The 14,856-nt window shown below is 43.0% G+C and overlaps 1 protein-coding gene across 4 annotated transcripts in view; it reads right to left on the reverse strand.

Annotated features, from left to right (window-relative positions):
- The window catches only part of DHRSX (dehydrogenase/reductase X-linked), a 284,280-nt gene that overhangs the window by 27,057 nt on the left and 242,367 nt on the right, over window positions 1-14,856 (reverse strand). The window contains exon 10 of one of the 4 annotated variants that reach the window (XR_010022423.1): window positions 13,691-13,776. The exons of the other annotated variants lie outside the window; for them this stretch is intronic. The gene's annotated coding sequence lies outside the window, so the exon portion shown is untranslated. Of the gene's footprint in view, window positions 1-13,690; window positions 13,777-14,856 lie in introns of those variants that run through there. 4 annotated transcript variants of the gene reach the window in all.

Raw genomic sequence — 14,856 nt, forward strand, 5'->3', positions numbered from 1 at the left:
TAATAAAAAACAGAACTGGATATCATCTCTTTGTTTCTTTGCTTCCCTTCAAAAAGTATTGGTTTCCCTCAGGAGGACGTTGTTGTCCTGAACATAGAAACATTAATTTCTCTTGCTTCACTCTTCTGGGAGAAATAACAGGAGTAGCGATGAGCTGTCTCTACTTATGGCCATCTGGATCCTAAAACACTTACTCTGACCCCTAAACTAATTTTGAAATAGCAGCATTAGATGTATGGTGTGCATCTGTTAGATTGAACTTAGATGTGGGTAGGAGGAATCTAGCAAAGCTGTGAAGATAGAGGAAGAAAAAGAGCTAGTTGAGAAAATAAAAAACAATGGCATTTATTTAGATTGGATGTGGCTACATCTGACTCAACCATAGATACAAATCTTCTCACGGCCACAGATGATTCCACATCTGGGTCCCATGGAGGAGCCACAAAAACCCAAGGGTGTCAAATGTGTCAATCCATTCTGAGGTACTATGACTGATGGCTGGACTTTGTCCCGTTAATGAGTCCTGGTGGTATATTCTAAGCAATGTCAGAGCTTGAACTCAAACCCCAGTGAATCTTGGAGGACAGCTCAGGTGGCAGGTGTGACGAACAAGGCCAGCCTGGAAGTCCACAAGTTCAAATAATTCTTCAGTAGGTGAACATCACCAGGCTGCCAAGGTAAAGTGGGATGGTGTCTGTCCAGGTGGGTGGAGCCTGGTGAGGAAAAGCCAGGCAGGAAACTTTGGAAATACAGTCAGGGAGGCTCTTGCCATTTGGATGAGCCATCAATCCATTAGTCCACCCACCCACCCATTCCTACACTCATGCACATATCCACCCATTCAGCTACTGATTTGTTCACTCACCTATTCATCCACCCATCCATCCATCCATTCATTCAACTACCCACCCATCCACCCATCCAACTCTCCACCAATCCATCCATCCATCCAACTACACACCCATTTATCCATCTAACTAACACCCATCCTTCCATACCTCTATCCACCCACATATCCATCCATCCAACTACCCACCCATCAACCCATCCAACTCTCCACCAATCCATCCATTCATCCAACTCTCCACCGATCCATCCATCCAACTACACACCCATTTATCCATCTAACTAACACCCATCCTTCCATACCTCTATCCACCCACATATCCATCCATCCAACTACCCACCCATCAACCCATCCAACTCTCCACCAATCCATCCATTCATCCAACTCTCCACCGATCCATCCATCCAACTATCCACCCATCTATCCATCTAACTAGCACCCATCCTTCCATACCTCTATCCATCCACATATCCATCCATCCAACTACCCACCCATCCACTCATCCAACTCTCCACCCATCCATCTATCCAACTATCCATCCATTCATCTATCCCTTCACCCACCCACTCACCCCTCCACCCAACTACCCACTCATCCACTCAACATGCATGCACAAGGTATCAGGAACTTTCCCGGCCTTGAGGACACAGGCCCCAAGGATATGGTCCAGTTAACAGGTTTCCAGCCTCCCAGTCAGAGTCAGGGCTCCAGGAAGAAAGAACTTGGGAACACAGGGAAGGGAGAGAAGCTTGAGCTCAGTAACTTAGATACAACAATCCCTTACTTAGAAGAACAAAGCACAAAGGCAAGGCTCTACTAAGCAACCATTGATCAGTACCAAGTCACTCCTTCTCAGGAATTCTCATGAGAGCAGGGACAAAATTCTACCCTCTCCTTGAGGGTGCTGATACAAGAAGGGCTTTCTCCACGGCCAGCCTAAAAGCTCCCTCACTCAAGTCCAGGTTGATCTAGGAATGGGCCTGGAAATAAGCCTGTGAGAGGCAGTGTAGGAAGAGGGCAGAGAAGGGCTCTTCAGGAAAAGATAAGGACCAAGACAAGGAACATGAAATCCAAGGGTGAAAGCTAAAGAGATGGTGCAGAAGTGAAGTTGAACTTGAGTGAAAGCTGGAATGAGTGTGGCATTTACGCCAGTGGAGGGCAAAATGAACATCCAAGGCAGAGGGGATATGGGAAGCATATGGCAACTCTTATTCAGGAGGGGCTGTTCAAGGAAAAATATGGACATCAGAGCAGCTGCAAAACACGTGGCAGGCTGTGGCCAATGAGTGATCTGGGGAAACTGAGGACAGAAGGCCTTGAACAGGTGGCCACACCATTGTAGGCTATGAGGAACTAGTGGAGGCACGGGGTAGTGGAGGATCACTCTTGTGCACCACCTGAATTCCAGTAAGGAGAGGCTGGATGAAGGGAAACCAGTTAGGAGGCCACTGCTGAAACCGAGCTTTGGCAAGAACAGCTCACAGTAGGAGGGTGATGGTAGAAAAACAAAGATGCAAGAGAGATTTTGCAAAAAGGCAAGAGAGGTAAAGGAATGTAACACTCATGGAAATTCCAGAATCAGTTCCTCTTCAAAGGGAGCGGTGAGTTCTTAACATTTGTTTCCTCTGAAAAATCATTGTGTTTCTAAGCTAGAGTAAACTGATGGAAGATGTGGGCAGCAGGGAGAGATGTCAGTGTTGCCAATAAAGATTGTTGCATGAACCAGAGAGAAAGAGAAGCTTAACAGAAGAAGCAAGACATCCATAAAGACGTGTTTGAGGGATGGTCAAACTTTTTGTTATTGTTGTTTGTTGTCATTTGTTTATACTTTTTCTAATTCAGAATATTTTAACATTTACTTGTACATATTTGTGGTGTTGTGTTGTGACATTGTGCTGTTTCAATACATGCATATACACCACCATGATTCACTTAGGGTAGATAGCATAATTTTGTATCTGTTAACTCACTAGTTCTCTCCCCAACTAATCCCGTCCCTTCCAGGCCTCTGGTTACCAATATTCTACTCTCTACTTCTATGAGCACCACTTTTTTTCTTTTTTAGATTCCACATATGAGTGAGATCATGTGGCATTTATCTTTCTGTGCCTGACTTACTTCACTCAGCACGAGGGTCTCCAGTTCCATCCATGTTGCTGTAAATGATAGGATATTCATTTCTATAGCTGAGTACTATTCCATTGCATATACCTACCACAGTTTCTTTACCCATTCATCCACTGATGGCCATTGGAGTTGATTCCATCTCTTGACTACTCTGAATGGTGTACTTTTAAAGGAAAGTGATCCCCCACAAGCCAACCTTACAGAGTATGACAAAGCCTATGGTTTGGCTATAGAAAACAGTCAACTCTTTTTGAAGCTTAGCTTTAATTTCCTTGTAGAGCAAAAAGAAATAGTAAAGAGTCTCTCCAATATAATGTCCAGGAGGGTGAGATGAACTGAACAAATATAGACAGCAGAGGAAAGAAAATTCAATGGATATGGATGAGAAAGGAAGGAAAACTCAACAGATATGGATGACGGAGGAGAGAAAACTCAACAGATACAGACAAAAGAGAAAAGAAAACTAAACAGATATGGGTGACAGAGGCAGCTGTTGGCTGTCATACAAGCTGTGCAGAGACTGGGGAGTTAGCAGGTACTGACTCCAGTGGGAACACCATTTCTGACTTCTCTTGAGGGAAAAGACATCTTAAGTTAGGGATTTAAGCTACTGGCATCCAATCACCATGATCTAATGCCCTCTGAATTAACAGAGTAACCGACAACCACCATCTTTGAATACCATTGGAGTTGAAAAGCTGGAGGGACAGGTGCCACTTTCTTTGCCCTTACATGGTTTAAGTGGAAGCAAACCAAGAAGGTGAGCTGGTTCTTACAGAGTGGTGAGAGTATGGAATGACTCTTTCAGTCTAGAAGGGACAGGAAAAATAGCTTCCACAGTGTGTCCAGGATCACGTTTCACACAGGGGCATCTGTGCAGCATCTCCCCCTAAAAACTTGATAGTACAAGAAGTAGGGCTGCCCAAGAATACCAAGAGACTGTCTACAACTGTTTCATTGAAGAGTTGGGGAACACCTAAAACTCCAATCAAAGTGACCTGGCACTGACCTCCTGGAGGCAGAAGGGAATGTGACTGTGGTTTAGCAAGTGGTGATCCAGTTAAATCCCATCCTTCCAGGTGTGCAGCATGGCTGTGCTAATTAGCAAAGAAACAGGCAGGTTAGATGAACGTTGTCCAGAATGTTCAGTGGAACATTGAAGGATTCCTATGATGGATGTTAGTAAGTTGTATGTATAACTTGATATCCTAAGGGGCTTGTGTGATTATATATTTACACACACAGAAGTGTGCATATATATTCATGCATATAAGCATGTGTGTATACATATACATCTGTGTGTGTACACATATACATGCATACATACACATATCATATACGCACACATACATATACATGCACACACAGATTATATCTTATGCATTATTATACAAATGAAAAGTTTATTTCTGTTTTATATACAACTTATCTACATAGCCTGCAGGTAATTTTATACAACATTCAACGAAGCAGCACAGTAGCATCGCCAGAAAACCTGTGTCAGCTGTGAAACAGCAACAGCTGAAGGATTTGGGGAAGGTCATTTTTCCTGTGGGGATGTTGAATAAACCGTGTGTTCTGCACCTGTGTTCTTACTGTGACCCTCCACGTGAGGTCAGGGGTGGAATTTTCCACTTGTGGCATTATGTCGGTGCTAAAAAAAAAGTTGCAAATTTTGGAGCATTTTGGATATCGGATTTTAGGTTTAGAGCTGTTCAATCTGTAGTAGATAATACATCGTAACGATAAATGAATCTTATATACATATGTTAATATGTCACATATATATTCATGTGTATTTGTGTATATGTATATATAGAATCACATGAATCTCTGAGGATATTGAGTTATATTGACAATTTATTGAAATTCTACTGAGTGAACATTTCATTCTTTTATACATATATTGATGTGTGACATATGTATTTATATTTGCGTGTGTGTGTGTGTGTATGTGTTTCTATGGTTGAGCAGGTTGATGTTTAGTTCATGCTTGGGGTTAAACAGTCAACAGGTTTCCGTACTATCATCTTGTGTAAGACAGTGTTATTTGGATTTTTCTGACATTCGTAGCCAAATCTAATGATAACTAATGCAAGTATCTATATGTGGTGGTAAACAGGCCCCAATAAGCAGAGAGAGAGATGTGTTAGATTGTCTCTCAATTATACTATTTATTCCCATTCAGCTTTCCTTGACACTGATTTCTCTTCTGCTCATGCATAGCTCCTCATGCAGATATGCCTTCTTGGAGACAGTGTGGCTAGCCTGGCCTGATCCACAGAGGATTTCCTACAGCAAATTGAAGAGTAACGTATGGCTCAGAAGTTGGTCCCTTGTAAACTGGGATACCACGAATTGATCCCTATCATATAGTCTTTTTGACCCTTGTTTCTAAGCCTGCAAGACTGAGGGTAAGATATAACTTCATGCAGGTTTCTTGTCTAGGAAGCATCAGAGATTCTATGATATTGTATTGTTCCTTCTGGCTGAGCTTTTCCTCAGCTTACAGCTGTTACATTTAATTTCAATATAAACTGAGTCAACTAGACTTAGCAATAAAAGCAGTGGTATTTCTGACCTGGTCTGGAAATGCAGAGGGCAAAGAAAAATAATGATAATAATAATTAATACTAATAATACTAATCAGTGCAGGCTAGTACATAGTGACTTTGAGGTGACAATTTCAAACTAAAATGGTATTTATAGAAAAGATCTGTGGTCGTTAAGAAAAGCCCACAGCTAGAGATAAAATTTTGAGAGTTATTTGCACAGTGGAGTTAGAAGATTGAGACTTTGAAGCAAAATCCACTCTCCAAAACCAAACATTATCATCATAGAGGTGATAGCCCCTGAGACCTCAGCAAGCATTGGACTTGGCTGTATGAGAGTCACATGAACTCATCCATTCAGTCTTCACAAAAACTGGGAAAAAAAACCCCAAAACATAAGTTAGGTACCATGACTATCCCCATCTGTAGAAATACTCAAGAGGCACAGAGGGCAAAGTGATGTGCCCGGGTTCACAAAGAAGGCCTGGGGAGAATTCAGATCAAATACAGGGATCTCAAGGGCAAAAGTCCACAGTATTCACACGGCCAAGGAGAGGAAAAAGAACCAAGTATGGAGGAATCCTGGCCATTGGGGGAAGTAAAGGGGAGTAGGATGAATGTAGGCATTGGAAGACCATGAGGCAGAGACGAAGCTGGAAGGAGATGAAAGGAAACCCAAGACCGAGCAGAATCATGGCAGCCCAGCTGGGAGCTGTGAGGACAGAGAAGAGGATGGACAGAGTGTCCATGACAGATAGGGTACATGTGGACAGGAAGCAAATCACAGGGGGATCTGGACATGCACGCTTGTCAGTAGAAGCCATCAAAGACCAGGTTACAGAATGGAGTTGGACCCAGATGGCATAGACGCAGGGATACGGGTTTAGCAAATAAATGAGTACTATTTTCATCAGATGGTGAACTCCATTGTAGACATGGTTTTAGTTTAGAGATTAACAAGAAATTACTGCTTGTTACAATTATTAGGTCCAAGAACGAATTGCCAAGGGAGGTCTTAAGTTTCACTCTCTGGATGTTGGATTGTTTTTTAAACACTTAAGATGTTTTCTTCCAGCTGTGTCACGAGGGCCACCCTCGGACAAAGCTAGAGATGCTGACTAATGAGAGGGCCCACACACAGGAACGGTGTCTTGGCTGTTTGCAAAAATGAGTGGCAGAAGCCATGGCTGCTCTGAGCTGCCAAAAATCTGACAAGCAGCCCACTGTCAATTAGTTCTCACAGGTTTCTCGTTGCTTTGCGAAGACTTATTTTAGCTTTTGGGAAAATCTACTAATCCTAAAATAAACGGTGGCAGTGGGTTGCTGTAAGGGGAGACAGAGCAATGTAGTTCGATGGAAGCTTGTGTGTGACCATGAGGTTTAGTAGGCTGGGCATGAGTGCACCTTCTTTATTTCTAATTTACTTTAGAAAATACCACAGGAGCTAAGCTACTGTGGCCATTCACAAGGGAGGGGAAGAAAACACACGACACATTCTTGCTGTTAGAAATTGCAAAAGGGGATTAGATGCCTAAACAACGTCAGGCACAGTCAGGATTGTGGGGCTATCGTTGGGTTTTAGGAATCACAGCACGTGCTTATGGTTTGTCTAGTTTCAGCAACAGAGAGTTGAATGCAAGCATATATGAAATATTCATTCTAATTTCTTTTTTAGCTCTTTTTTTTTTTTTTTTTTATCCAGCAGGAAAGTGAGTCGATGAATGTCTGGGACCACTAAACATTTCAAATTTCTTTCCTAGTTTGAGGTTATTAAAAAGGTCAAGGTACAGACACCATATGTTGAAATTTTATGAGATGGCATCCCAGTTAGTAATTAATATTTTACATCAAACATGAGCCTAATGATACAGTTTACAATCGTTTTGAAAAAAAAATTAAAATGCTACAGTCTAATTCACAAACTGAAAGATAGCCAAAGAAATAGGTCAAGACCCAACTATATGACCGTGTTTCTTTCTCATTACACAGTCAGAATTACATTGCTGCCTACCCTTTCTGCCATGTAACTATTCCTGCTTTTTTTCCCTAAGCACTTTATAACTGCTTTTGCCAAGTCCTAAGTCCCCAAGGGAGCACATCCAGCCTCTTCCTTCCTGATTATCATAATCTCTGAATTTCGGGGATCCATTCCTCCAGCTGTTTATCTTGCCCTCTTCAGCAAAATTTCTCCGTCATCAATTCTAATCGTAGTAATTAGGTGATAATCCATCGACTGAGGTCACTGCTCACCTGGTGACAGAGTAATCCCATGACATAAGCAGACAGTCTTCCAAAGCCAGCATGGTCTGCCTCTTTATTGATTATGGCAGATGGATATTGATGGTGACATTTACCCTGGTGAATTTCATGTTCTGTTTTCCAGCATCGGGACAACCGGCAAACTACAGAACATATCTGTGTACATAAGGCTGCCTTATTTTTCTCCAACACCCAGGGTATTTCTCAAGAAACCGAGAGAATTCAGAATGTTCTTTGTTTTTCTAAATGGACACCCTAACCTGAGCTATTTGAGTGAGTTTCATAGTAAGTTCTTTCTCTAACTACAAATGGGGCTGGTCAATGACTCATCTCTCAAATTCTTCTTCATGTATGTGTTTAGGTTCTGTTCTCTACTCTTGCAAGTTGTGTAGCAAAGTCTTCCATGCTGGCCAAATGAAGACTACTCAGGGCAACCACAAAATGTTGGTGTATTAGTCTGTTTTGTGTTGCTATAACAGAATACCTGAGACTGGGTAATTTATAAGGAAAAGAGGTTTATTTGGTTTACGATTCTGGGACAGCTGCGTCTGGAAGGGGCCTCAAGCTCCTTCTACTCATGGCAGAAAGTGGCAGGCAGCAGTGGGTACAAGCAGATCACATGGCAAGAGGAAACAAGAGAGAGAGGGGATGTGCCAGGGTGTTTTAAATAACCAGCTCTCATGGGAACTAATAGGGCAAGAACTCACTCATTTATTCCCCCTTCCCCAGGGAGAGTGTTAATTCATTCATGAGGGATCCACTCCCATGACTCAATCAGTTTCCAACACTGCCACATTACAGATCAAATTTCCATATGAGTTTTGGAGGGAACAACACATCCTAACTCCATCAGTTGGATTTTCTCATCATGATCTGGTAGCCCTAGAAAAAATTGATCAATATCCATCAGCTGCTTGGTCAATGGAATAAATAGTCCAGCTTCCATGTAGTAAAGTCCCATCAAAAACCAGAGGATAGGATCTAAAAAGACCAAGTGTATCTGATCTGGCAGGAGACAGTTTCGGAAGCTAAAATTAACCTTGGATGACTCACAGGGAGAATTAATTGATTGTGACCATTAGATTCCTGTCAGTGGCAGAGGCTCGTTAGTACACAGGGTACAGCATGCTCTGAGCACCTGCTAATGCACTCTCTCTGCAGACATTTACTTATCACTCTCCACGTGCAAGACGTGGTTATGTGAGGACTCAAATCTTGGTCTCCTTCTCAAGGAGTTTACATTGATGCATGAATAATAAAGCATCTGTGCATAAGGGACACACGTCATGGCTATCACAGAAGTATAAGAAAGAGGTTTGGGATTTCAGATGGGGCAGTGACTGTTGTGCAGAGTCTTTTTGAGAGAGTTCTCAAAGAGATAAGTTTGTGTTGGAATTTGTATTCATTCCATGAATTTACTGTAACAATTATACGTAAACTGGGTGATGCAAAGAAATAAAATGTATTATTCCCCAGTTTTGGAAAACAGAAGTCTGAGGTCAAAGCATTTGGGAGAGTTGATTCCTTCGGAGGGTTTTAAGGGAAGGATCTGTCCCATGACTACCTCCCAACTTCCCAAGGTTCCAGGTGCTTCTGAACTTATTGATACATCACCTTGATGTCTGCCTTTCTCTTCACATGACTTTCTCTACCTGTGTCTTTTCCTTTTCTATCTGTTATAAAGACACCTGCCCTTGGACTTGGATGCACTCAATAACAAGCTCTTCTTGAGATTTCTACCTTAACTGCCTCTGAAAAGACCCTTTCACAAAATAAGGTCACAACTCCCATGTATGAAGCATTAGGACATAGACATACCTTTTGGAAAACCACTATTCAGACATTAAGCAGAATAGGAGTAAAAGCGGGGGCAGGGAAGAAACATGGAAATACATAAAACCACTGATCCTTCTAATTCTCTTTCAAGGACTTTAAAGAAGTATAGCTACTTGAGTATTCATAGGCTATCTAGAGGATTAGTTGATCAATCATTCTAAGGTACTCATGACTTTAAGTATGTCTAAGACTTTTGTGTACGTTCTTTATTGGAGTAGGACCAAAATTCAAAAGTCTGGACCAGCTGGTGTTGACAACTTCCCTTATCAAAGTGATTCATTAGAAAAGCCACATATGATCCAGCAATGCCACTTCTGGGTATATACACAAAGTAATGGAAATCATCATGTCAAAGGGACACCTGCACTCCCGTGTTGATTGCAGCTCTGTTTACAATACCAAGACATGGAACCAACCTGAATGTCCATCAATGGATGATTGGATAAGGAAAGTGTGGTATATACACACCATGGAATACTACTCTGCAAAAAAAAAAAAAAAAAAGAATGAAATCCTGCCATTTGCAACAACATGGATGAGCTTGGACAAAATTATGGTAAGTGAAATAAGCCAGACACAAGGAGAAAATACCACGTCCTCACTCATAAGTGGAAGGTAAGATACGAAGGAAGTGCAGGGGGAGAGAGAGAGACAGAGACAGAGAGAGACAGAGAGAAAGAAAAAGAAAGAAAGAAAAAAAGACAAGACCACAATAAAATGTGGAACTTTGAGAAGGAGAGAACAGACCTATAGTTACTAGAGGTGGGGGAGGGACAGAAGGGTTAAGGAGTAATTGGGTAAAGGGACATAAAAAGTAATTAGGATTTGTCATAATGAACATGTTCATAATATTGATTTGCTCAGCACATACTGCACACAAATAGTGATAGTCAACTCTGTACCCTGTAAATATGTACAATCAAAAATAAATGAATTATTTAACAAAGCCACACACATCACTCTTTCACTCTCTCAATTTTTTTTTCAGGGGCCTAGAAGAAAAGGCTTCCTAGGAAACATTGACATGAAATCATTGCGAGATGTAACTGAGATGCCGAATGCAGGGCTGGCTTGCTTGCTCGTACTTCCTTCAAGTCTGATTTCTGCCCCGTGTGCTTCTCTCTTCTCCTAACTCATGGGGGGAGCTAACTTTAAGAGTTTTTCCCCTGCTCTTCGAGATCTTTTATTTCTGCCTTTGTTGGCCGTAACACCTGCCTGGCTGAAGATTCTCAACGCGCTCTTTCCACTTGGTCCTCAGCCTCTTGGTTGTCTCACAAAACGGCCTGTCCCCTGGCTATTTTTGGCTGCTCAGCTCTGGATGGGGAAGGGTTAAAGGATCCCAAACCTGGAGAGGAATGCCAGCCACTGTCTGGCCGAACCCTCACCCGTGGCATAGATGGAGACATGCCCGTCACAGAGCTAGCTCCGCTCCAGGGAAGCATTTTTGGTCTTGAAAATGAACGTTCTGTGGAAGAGGTTGAGGTGTGGGGTGTGAATGAGTGATCCTCTGTAGCTCTCAGGGCCCTGACAAGTGGGGACTCCGAGATGCCTGCCTCAGAGATGATGAGTTGTTCCTACCACTGTGCAGCACGCCTGACTTTCCAAATACGATTACCTGACATTGGGCAATCCTGCTCCCCCCCTGTGCTTTGTCCCTGTGGGAAAGAGGTGGGCTGGGCGTGGAGGACACAGCAGTGCAGGGTGTAGTGGTTCCTATTTCCTGCTCTCTGGGTTTGGGGTATGACCCTGCTTCAACTTGCCCGGCAGCTGGAATCTACTTTCCTGATTCTTCACAATAGGTTGCCTTGTGAGATATGCAAGGGGTCACCTACATACAAACTCCTGATGATATCTGCTTACAGGACCAACCAACACCCCGAATGTTTAGCTCATCCCCTGTCTCTGCCATTGGACAGGCTCATAACTATGTACTGATGCCAACTGACTATGGTCGATGCCATGAAGCCACTGGGCACATGAGCCGTGGGTGTGACCTCACCTCAAAGAGATGAGAGTTGATGGGACTTTTCTATCATCTGTCCTCTTGTCATTTATCAAAACTGGGCAAGATTCACCTGCAGGAATCGTCTTGTACCCGGGGTTCCCAACTATTAGTCACTGGTGGGGCAAAGGAAAGCTTTTGGATGATGTTTAATAAGATAGTCCTAACACTCAAAATCAACAAGGTAACAGATGCTGAAATGCTCCATAGAACTGTTTCTCTAGAGCTGTGGGGGGAGTGTTGTTCCCAGCAAGGACTGTGCAGTGTCCCTCATCAACGCTCCTGGAGTCTGAGATCTGCTTATGCAAGCTGACGAACCCTGGCCCTCTGAAGCGGTTAATGCATTATTAGACAAGGTTCCTTGTGCGCAGAGTGAGGCCTCTTTATGGAAATAAGCTGAAAATAGAAGGTGCATAAAGAATGCTCCTCACACACAAAGAGTTTGCCTCTCGCCAGCTAGCTGGCTAGAAATGATAAAAACCATCAATTTACACAATTATACTTTGTGGAAATATTCCAAACACTGCTTTTTTAAGGAAATCTTATTGAGAAGGCATCTTGTTCTGTGGTGCAGCTGTGTTTTCAAGTGTTCAGAGAACAGCAGAGTCTCCGTGCTTTGAAGATTCTCGACACTGACCCATTCTTGGAGTAAGGGAACCTTTTTCTTGGATGAACATATGCACTAAAGATAATATTTAGCCATTTGAGGTCAGATAAGGCATCAGGTTGAAAAAGCCTAGTGGGCACACCTCTTCCTGGTGGAAAAACAAGAGGAGACAGCATCTTACCCACATCTCGTAGCAGGGCTGTGCTCCCTCCAGAGGCTCCAGGGGAGGATCCTTCCTGCCTCTTCCAGCTCCTGGTGGCTCCAGGTGTCCCTGGGCTTGTGGCCGCATCACTCCAGTCTCTGCCTCTGTCTTTACGTGGCTTCTCCTCTTCTTTTGTGTCAAATCTCCCTTTTCCACCCTCTCATAAAGACCTTTATGATTACAGGGATCCATCTGAATAATTCAAGATAATCTCCCCATCTCAAAATCTTTAATATCATTATAGCTGCAAAGTCCATGCTGGCACATAAGGTCACACGTTCACAGGCTCTAGAGATTAGGGCATGATATCTTTAGGGGATGTTGTTCACTTTACTGTACCTGGTACAGAAATTCTCCATCAGGGCTGATGCACTTGCACCTTCTACCAACACTGGGCAGGGAGCTGAGAAAACTGAACTCCGTTTTCTTCTCTGCAGAACAAGGCTGCTATGCTAGATAACAACCAGAAAAATTCATTATCAGCTGGGACTTGGCTTCCTGGAGTGTTCTTCTGAGTGGAAAATAGGTATGTGTTAGTCGATTTTTGTTGCTTAAAACAAAATACCTGGCACTGAGTAATTCATAAGAAATGAAATTTATTGCTTACAGTTTTAGAGGCTGGGAAGTCCAAAGTCCAGAGAACACATCTGGTGAGGGTCTTCTTTGATGGTGGCTTGACAGCAATGTGGGGGTCTCACATGGCAGAAAATGGTGGACCAGAGAGAGAGACTCTCATAAGCTCTCCTTTTAAAGCCTAGAACCACGCCCCTGACCACCATTATTAATCCATCCACTACTGCACGGTCCTACAGTCTAATCACCTCTTCAAGGCCACACCTTTCAATGACCATAATAGGATTTCCCACCCTCAAAAATTTCAGTGGGGACCAAGCTACCAATACATAAAACTTGGGGGACACAATCCATATCAAGTCATATATGGGATGAGGTGGCAGAACAAAAAGTTTCATTGCTGTTTTAGTTTTGCGAGTCTAGTTTTCTTTCCAGATAGCCAGAGAGCAAGGCATGCAGAGGTTTAGTAACACCAAGGTCTATGGAAGTGAAAACTTGCCAAAAAAGTGAAAACTACTTTAAAAGGGAAGACCCACATTAGGGAAGATGTCTTCTTGTTCAGTGTGCAGCAAGAAATTAGAAATCTTTCAGTGGAATTTGGAATTTTGGCAATCTTGTTAAAAAAAAAAAAACACAAGAAAAATAAAAATCTACCTGAATGCCACCAGGGAATGATCCACTTGACAGTCAAGGTATGCCTCTCTTTTGCTTTTCAGCAATTCAAATCCAAGTGTTTCTGCTTAATGAGGAGAGCAATATGTGTATAGTGGGCTGTTTGCAAAAATCACAAATAAGACAAGAGTTACCATGCAGGCGAGTTTCTGGGGTTTTTTTGTCTTTTTGTGACCGGTAAGGGGATCGCAACCCTTGGCTTGGTGTCGCCCGAACCGCGCTCAGCCAGTGAGTGCACCGGCCATCCCTATATAGGATCCGAACCTGCGGCGGGAGTGCCGCTGTGCTCCCAAGCGCTGCACTCTCCTGAGTGCGCCATGGGGCCGGCCCGAGTTTCTGTTTTTAAGCACAAGTCTGTGTGTTCTGGGAAGACAGCATTCTTTCACAGTTTAGTACATCTGGGGGCCCCCAGGGCATCTCTCTGAAAGCAGCTAAGACAGCATAAGTGTCCTTTAACAGGGGGAGGTTCCTATAGTGACACATCTCCTAGTTTCTGTACATGATGCTTTAACATTGGGGGTCTTTCTGACCCTGGAGAGACTGCAAGTCCTGGGGATAGCTAGTTCTTAGAGATAGCAAAGAACTCTTCTAAGAGTGTACCTTTTATGCATGAACCAACCAATCCAGAGACCACAGCACCACCACCTCCTTTATTGGGTTGTCAACTCTGGGCCACTATCCACCTGCCCTTATGTTCCCAGGGTTAGGTATCAAACAACTAGGGAAACCCTAGAGCCTGCCAAAATCATTCCCAATAGCCAACCCTAATCCTGCTCATTCTGTCCCTCTAATTTCCTCCTACAGAAACCATAATAAAGCCTCTTGCCCATGATTTTTCCCTGCCCTCTCTGTCTCCTGATGGACGCTGGTGTCTCCCCTGGCATGGGATGCCTCCTCCTCTTGGAAACTAACAAACTCTCTTTTCAAGGTCATCATATCCTGATCTGTTGGCCTCAGTATATCTGAATAATAATAAAATTGATATTTTAAAATGATTCTGAACTTCCTGGTTGGAAGTTCCGTCTGAAGCAGACGTGATTCAGTTGATAATATCTCATGCCTTTTGCCATCAGGATTCATCATGGGAGCCATCTGCTCCGAGCAGCCACACACACGTTCATCATTCTCAATCATATCAAGCAACAAGACTCATTTTTAATATCAAAAACTTCACACAAC

Source organism: Cynocephalus volans, chromosome X, assembly GCF_027409185.1.
Source record: "Cynocephalus volans isolate mCynVol1 chromosome X, mCynVol1.pri, whole genome shotgun sequence".
NCBI lineage: Eukaryota > Metazoa > Chordata > Mammalia > Dermoptera > Cynocephalidae > Cynocephalus > Cynocephalus volans.